Genomic DNA, 8,302 nt, shown 5'->3' with positions numbered 1-8,302 from the left:
AGAATAACAGAGACAAGCATTTTTTGGCTACTTTGCTTAGCCAGCTACCAATGTAGTCAGGACTAAGAAGGGCAAGATGGATGGATGGATTGTATTGTATAATTTTTACTCTTTGTCTATTTGTCTATATGGACAAGAACCTCTAAAGGGAATTCAGGAAGGTTTAACTAAGGTAGGAAGTCAAGACAATTTAAATTGCCCAATGTCACAAATCCCAAATTTGCTACAAGGTGCTTTACAAGCTGTCCTTTGACCCTCACTTTGCATAGAAAAAAAACTTTTGTGAGGGAAAATCTCCCATGATGGAAAGACATGCAGTAGATTTTGGGGACATAGTCAAATTACAGAAGCCTGTAGACTATCAGCATGGCTAAATTATAGATTGATCATAAACAAATAAAAGTGAATCTGGGAGAACATTGTAAAAGCTTCTGGTGTTGCCAAACAGAACCTATCCAAATTACCTCCTCTCCACCGTGGAGGCCGACCACACAAATACAAAATAGGCAGAGCTAAAGCATACCATTCACACAGGTAGTAGAATGGAAAAAAGCGTTTTTTGTAGAGGAGCCATAATCAACTGGCAGAATAATCATGAATTCCGAAAATGTGAAGAAGAAAAAATGGGTTCAGGTATTTAGCATTTCAAGCACTTACAGCAGCTAACCTGTGAAGTATTGCTATCTTCGTATAAGTGACACGACCCTAGGCTCGTTACTGTAAGTAGGCTACAATTAAACCTTTATGAGTAGAAGTCAATACTTCAATACCCACATAAATATGTAGAAAGCAATATTTCTCTGCTCTGTCTGGGAATACCACTCTTGTCCACCGCACTTTTTCACAACAACATTTACGAAAAGTTACAAACAACACACTGGGACACAGGAACACATCCCAGGGCACAAAATCACAGGGGAAAAACGTGAGGAAGACAAAAAAACATATGCAGAAACAGACACACACACACACAGACAGACACAAGACAAGGGACCAATCACATTCACAAACAAGAAAAGGCTACAGCATTGCCTTCAAGGACACCAATCTGGAGTTCTGTATTATTGAAGAATGGGATGCTGGTTACAAGCTACATGGCAGTATGTTTCAGTTAACCTGCAAGTTTTGATAAGATGTAAGTTAATAGGGCCAAAGCCGCCAGTAGCTGGCACTGTTTATAAGAAAAAACGGCAGAGAAGAGAAAAAGAGAACGTTGTTGAGTGACCAAGGCTCTGTCATGGCACTCTCTAAGGTACCAAAACAAACAGACATCTGGAGTAAACCAAGTGAGAAGGGATCTTAACACAAAGGACAAGAATTAACGTTTAAAGTTAGGAACTGAAAGGCCACCATCCTCTCTCCTCCTCTGTAAAGTAGACATCTTCAGTCTTGACTGCTTGCCTTTCCGGACAAATTTGGATACTGTGGATTGTAAATTACGCCAATAGCCAGAAGGAGGGGTAGCATAGAGCTCACAAAATTTACCCTGGGTAAAACATTCATTTTAACTACTGAGATACGAGCTTGAATCGACATAGACCCATCCATTTTTCCATATCTTTCTAAACACTATACAGAGCAACAGAAGTGTTATGTTTAATGATCTGTCAGCAGGGGAAGATCTCAATGCCTAAATATTTAAACTGCTTAACAATGAGGATGTTGGCAGAGATCCTTGAGTTGTGGGCAGAATCATTTAAACGAAGTAGTGCAGACTTTGACCAGTTAATTTTAAAGCCTGATAAGCTTCCATGCTCCTTGTATTATGATAAAAAGTGAGGAAGAGACTGAAAGGGGTTCTCTAAAAAGACAAAAACATTGTCCGCTAATAATGATGCTGTGTGCTACAAACGCACACTGGTGACCCCCTAATCGATTGGCGAATGGCTTGAGCCAGCGGCTTTAGAGAGAGGACAAATAGTGCAGGTCTCAAGGGGCAACCTTGGTGTGAAGATCTAGAGACTGAAAAATAAATAGGAGGAGGTGTCCAGTAAAGAATAGGGCTGAGGGATTAGAATACAAAGCTTTGATCATGCAAATGAAAGTTTTACCAAAGCCCATCACCTCTAAGACTGACCATAAAAATGGCCACTCAAGTCTGTCAAAGGCTTTCATTGCATCAAGAGAAAGAAGTGACATTGGGGTCCTACTGTCCTCCTGCCGCATCCACAATGTGATTATGTCAGCGTTAAGCCGGCTCAGAGGCCAACAGCTAGAACACTTTGTACTTTGTACTTTGTACTTTGTACAGCGCTGTCTTGCTCTATGGATGAGGAATCCAGATTTCTGTTTCAGGATGTTGTTTATTTCCTTCTTGACTAATGATCATTCTAAAGCTGTCTGGTCAGAAAAATTTGTTTGTAACTGTGAGTCTAGTCTGGGGAACTCAGCTTGAATATTTTGCCGCTTCAGCAACGTAGTTTTGTGCGCATTAGAGCAGAAAGGTATGGTGTTGCTCCAAGTAAAACCTTTTATTGATTCCCAAAATATCCTGGGGCTACAGAGCCAACATAACTTTCTGCAAATATCTGGCATACTGCTATGAACGGAGTGATATAGGATTAATTTTTCAGTAAAGAAGTATTGAAGTGCCAACTAACTTCACGTTGAGATAGTTGGCCAATTGTAGTAGTGCAAAGGACGCCTTTATGGTCAGATAATGCCATTGAAAGTAACAACGCTTTCTCAATTGAATGAAATAATTGAGGGGATGCAAAAAGAAAATCTATCCTGTACAATGATTTATGTGGGTTAACGCCACGCCAAGTATCTATAAGCCCTAAGCTTCTGGCCCATGACTTCAGAGCATTTGTACCTTGATCCTGGTCCCTACTGGCCTTCGTGTTTGACTGATCAATGTTTGGGTCCCACACAGCATTGAAAACTCCAATGACAATAAAAGAACAGTCTGTTAACGCCAGCATTTGATTGGTGAGTGTATTATATAATTTACCATCAAAAACATAAGGTGTGTAAGATGACACAAATGCAATTTGTCTGGTACAAACTTCTGTTGTGGAGGTCACAATCCTGCCTGTATAATCTGACCAAGAGAACAACACGTGGGAGCTTTTGTTTGACAACAATGGCCACGCCTTTTGTTTTTGAGCTCGCCGATGAGGATGCAATTGCGTGATTGAACCTATTGGCTAAACGGCCAACGTCCACCTGCAGTAAATGTGTCTCCTGTAATAATGCAAAGTCAACATTTCTCTTTTTTAGTAAGCCCAGAGTGCTTGCTCGTTTATGAGGACCATTCAGTCCGCTACAATTCCAAACTAAAAATTAAAGATCACCCATCATCAAAAAAGCTGCTTTCTAAATGAGAGTAGGCCTATATGAGGATATTGCTACTGCCTTTCATTTTGCTTCTGCTTAATCCTAACAGTAGTGCATCCAAAGTTAAGTCCCTCAATACACAAAACATGTCAAACACAGAAAAACAGACATTGCTACAGAAAGGGAGAAAAGGGGGAGAAACATTTATTTGACGCCACTTTACTTTCAGTCTACCTTCTGCTTATTCTCTATTGTTTGCCTGTTTTTCTTTTGGTTGTTTGTTTGTTTGTTTTGCTTTTATTGTAGATAAATAATAGTAGATAAATGTGGGATAAATAAAGTATTATCTAATCTAATTTTAATCAAGCAGTTGTTTCAGTCTTGATACTCCTCGACGCTGCCCTCCGTGACGGGATTAACGGTCTATGGACGGGATCCGAACCGTTGGCTCTCCCCGCTGCAGTTATAGGAGGAGGACAGGGCCTCCCTGGCGGAGGTGAATGCTATGTACTGGGAGCCATCTCTGATCTTCAGTGTTGCCGGATAAAGCAGAAAAAATCCATTCCCTTACTCGTGCTGAATCCATGGGTTGATAGAAGGTTTGCCGCCGCTTGACTGTGTAGTTGCTGCAATCTGGAAGAAGCGAATTTTCCTACCCTGAATGACAAGCAGAGATCTCCGCGCTGATTGTAGCTGACAAAAGCTCCTGCGAAATCAGACGTTTTGGTCCTCAACAATCTTTTAAAAAACACGCAAAATCCTGGAAGGACTGCCATCTCATCAACATCTCATGTCAACTGGCTGTTTCCCTGACACCCTCAAAGAAGCAATAGTGAAACCACTACCCAAAAAACACCCAACTCGTTTGAGGTAAATAACTACAGACCTGTTTCCCTTCTTCCATTTCTATCCAAAACTCTTGAGTGTGCCATTTACCATCAACTCTCTACTTTATTTAAATCTAATCAACTTTCACTTGCTACGTGTTGTCTGGAGTTTGTACCTTCAGGGTTCAAAGCATTTAATAGGAAGTTGCTTTTGATAAAAGCGTCAGCTAAATGACATGTAATGCAATGTAATTTAATAGACGGCTGTCCAACCTGCTGCTTTTGGCGTGCTGGAGGGAGCAGAGAGGAATGATACAGTGCAATTTGTGAGACACATTAAACACAAAAAGCTTAAAAAGGACTGTGTATGTCTAGTGTATTTAATTGTAAAAACAGAGGTGTAGCCATACTAATGCATAAAAATGTATGGCAACACTTTCTTTGAAGCATTAATGCCCTTTAGACAGTTGTAATGTATCTTCTCCTTATAATGCTCTATAAGTATTGTAAGTAGTATAAGCATTCATGAATAACATAATGCTTTATAACTATAAAAATATAACAAAATGCATTTTTATAATTATGTATGAGGTCATGTATAATGCTCTATAATTGCTGGTCACTTTGTGTCTATAATGCATTTGTAATGAGTTCATAATCTGTTTACAACAATAATCATAACACATTAAAAAGCCATTTTATACTGACTTAGAAGGTCAAGTATGATTATATAGTACATATCTTTGCAAGAACAAAAAACAAAAAAATGTAGAATATGTAACTATTTTTTACCAGGTTATGACTGAAATTTAATTTAATTTTAATTCAATTTTATTTATAGTATCAATTCATAACAAGAGTTATCTCAAGACACTTTACAGATAGAGTAGGTTTAGACCACATTCCAGAATTTACAAGGACCCAACAGTTCTAGTAGTTTCCTCCGGAGCAAGCAACAGTGCGACAGTGGCGAGGAAAAATGTAATTTTAGGCAGAAACCTCGGACAGATCCAGGCTCTTGGTAGGCGGTGTCTGACTGGCCGGTTGGGGTTAGTGGAAATAATAAAAATAGAAAAAATTGTAGTTTGTAGCAGTTCTTTGTAGTAGTTCATGGCATAGCAGGGCACTGTGCGGCATTACAAGGCACAGCAGGACGTAGCTGGGAACCGCAGAGTGTAGCAGATGAACATTGCATCGCAGAACGTGTAGCGGGACCATGGCGACAGCTGCTACCATGATTTTGGAGCCTCTCTGATCCGAGGGAACATGCTGGGGAAAATGAACATAAGGACTCCGGGGAATGACTCCCCAGAGTTAGGTTAGTAACAAGCATTTCTGGGACATGGATGCATATAAAGGAAAAAATAGAAAGATTGAGGAGAGAGGAGCTCAGTGTATCAAAGGATGTCCCCAGCTGTTTAAAGCTATTACAGCAAAACAAAGAGAGACAGGGTAAAGAGGGGAGCCTGGTCGGGCTAGAACTCTCCCCAACCGGATCGGGCTGTATGCCAAGTGTCCCTTTAGTTTTATTATATTCTTGATTATATGATAGATAAATCTGACAACTATGACGAAAAGCAGGTGGGCCGGGTTAGGCGGACGCTGCGACTACTCACTCCCTAACAATATTCAATTCTATGAACTAACCATAAGCATTATCAAAGCATAACCAAGAGAGACAGGGTAAAGAGAGGAGCCTGGTCAGGCTGGAACGCTCCCCAACCGGATCGGGCTGTATGCCAAGTGTCCCTTGAGTTTTATTATATTCTTGATTATATGATAGATAAATCTGACAACTATGACGAAAAGCCGGTGGGCCGGGTTAGGCGGACGCTGCGACTCCTCACTCCCTAACAATATTCAATTCTATGAACTAACCATAAGCTTTATCAAAGCATAACCAAGAGAGACAGGGTAAAGAGAGGAGCCTGGTCAGGCTAGAACTCTCCGCGACCGGATCGGGCTGTATGCCAAGTCTCCCTTTTAGTTTTATTATGTGCTTGATTATATGATAGACAAATCTGACAACTATGACGAGAAGCAGGTGGGCCAGGTTAGGCGGACGCTGCGACTCCTCACTCCCTAACAATATTCAATTTTTATGCCCTAACAATAAGCTTTATCAAAGAGGAAAGTCTTAAGCCTACTCTTAAATGTGGAGACGGTGTCTGCCTCCCGAACCCAAAGTGGAACCTTGTTCCACAGGAGAGGAGCCTGATAACTGAACGCTCTGGCTCCCGTTCTCTTTTTAGAGACTCTAGGAAACCCCAAGTAACCCTGCACTCTGGGAGCTTAGTGCTCTTGTATGGTTGTAAGTTACTATGAGCATTTTAAGATAAGATGGTGTCTGACCATGAAGAGCTTTGTAGGTGAGAAGAAGGATTTTAAATTCTATTCTAGATTTTACAGGAAGCCAATGCAGAGAAGCTAAAACAGGAGAGATGTGATCTCTTTTCCTGGTTCCTGTCAGAACACGTGCTGCAGCATTCTGGATAAGCTGAAGAGTCTTTGTTTTGATTCCTCACAGTGGTGCTGGAGGCCAGGGTGATGCCATCCAGAGTAACTATCTCTTTGGACAATGCGTCACAGAGGTGCTTGGGTCCCAGAGCAATAACTTCCATTTTATCTGTGTTTAACATTAGAAAATTACAGGTCATCCAGGTTTTAATATCCTGAAGGCACATTTGAAGTTTAGCTAACTGATTAGTTTCATCCAGCTTGATTGATAGATATAATTGAGTATCATCTGCATAACAATGAAAGTTTATGGAGTGCTTCCTGATAATATTGCTTAAAGGAAGCATATATAAAGTGAACAGGATTGGACCGAGCACAGATCCTTGTGGGACTCAATTACTAACTCTGACACGCACAGAGGATTCATCGTTAACATGAACAAACTGAGATCGATCTGATAAATAAGACTTAAACCAGCTTAGAGCAGTCCCTTTAGTGCTAATTAAATGTTCCAATCTCTGTAATAAGATATGATGGTCAATGGTATCAAATGCAGCACTAAGATCTAATAACACAAGTACAGAGAGAAGTCCTTTGTCTAATGCAATTAGGAGGTCATTAGTAACTTTCACAAGTGCTGTCTCTGTACTATGATTAACTCTAAATCCTGACTGAAAATCCTCAAATAAGCTGTTGTTATGCAGAAAATCACACAGCTGTTTGGCGATTGCTTTCTCAAGAATTTTAGAGAGAAATGAAAGGTTGGATATAGGTCTATAGTTGGCAAAAACATCTGGATCAAGGTTGGGCTTTTTCAGATTAGGTTTAATTACAGCTACCTTAAAGTGCTGTGGTACATAGCCTGTTAATAAAGATAGATTGGTTATATCTAGTAGAGAAGTGTTCACTAATGGTAAAACTTCTTTAAGTAGCCTAGTCGGGATGGGATCTAAGAGGCAGGTTGAGGGCTTAGCTGAAGAAATAATTGAATTAAATTGATAAAGATCAAGTGAAGCAAAGCAGTCTAAACATCTGGTTTTACAGCTGTATCTGAAGTTCCTGAGTTTAGAGATAAGTCAGTGCCAGTTTAAGGCAGGTCTTGGTGAATTTTGCTTCTAATAGTCATTTTATCATTGAAGAATCTCATAAAGTTGTTACTACTAAGAGCTTATGGGAATACTTGGCTCAGTAGAGCTGTGACCTTCCGTTAGCCTGGCTACAGTGCTGAAAAGAAACCTGGGGTTGTTCCTATTTTCCTCTATTAATGATGAGAAGTGCACTGCTCTGGCATTACGGAGGGCCTTCCTATACGTTTTAAGACTATCTTGCCAGATTAAACGAGAATTTACGCCAAATCTTCTCAAGTTTCCGCGATATTTGCTTTAATTTGAAAGTTTCAGTGTTATACCATGGAGCTAACCGTCTTTGTTTTATTATCTTCTTTTTTAGAGGGGCAACAGAGTCGAGTGTTTTATTCGCAGCGAGCCTGCTGCATTATCAACAAAATGATCGATTTGGGAGGGACTAATAGCATAGGAGTCCTCCGTTACTTTGTGACTTGGTAATGAATTAAATGCTAATGGAATCACATCCTTAAATTTAGCTACAGCACTATCAGATAGACATCTTGTATAGAAGGTTTTGCCTAATGGCGTGTCGTGCAGCAGTATAAACTCAAAAGTAATCAAACAGTGGTCAGATAAAAAGGGATTCTGTGGGAACACTATTAAATGTTCAAT

This window comes from Etheostoma cragini, chromosome 11 (assembly GCF_013103735.1).
Source record: "Etheostoma cragini isolate CJK2018 chromosome 11, CSU_Ecrag_1.0, whole genome shotgun sequence".
Lineage (NCBI taxonomy): Eukaryota > Metazoa > Chordata > Actinopteri > Perciformes > Percidae > Etheostoma > Etheostoma cragini.
This window is presented reverse-complemented; position numbering follows the sequence as displayed.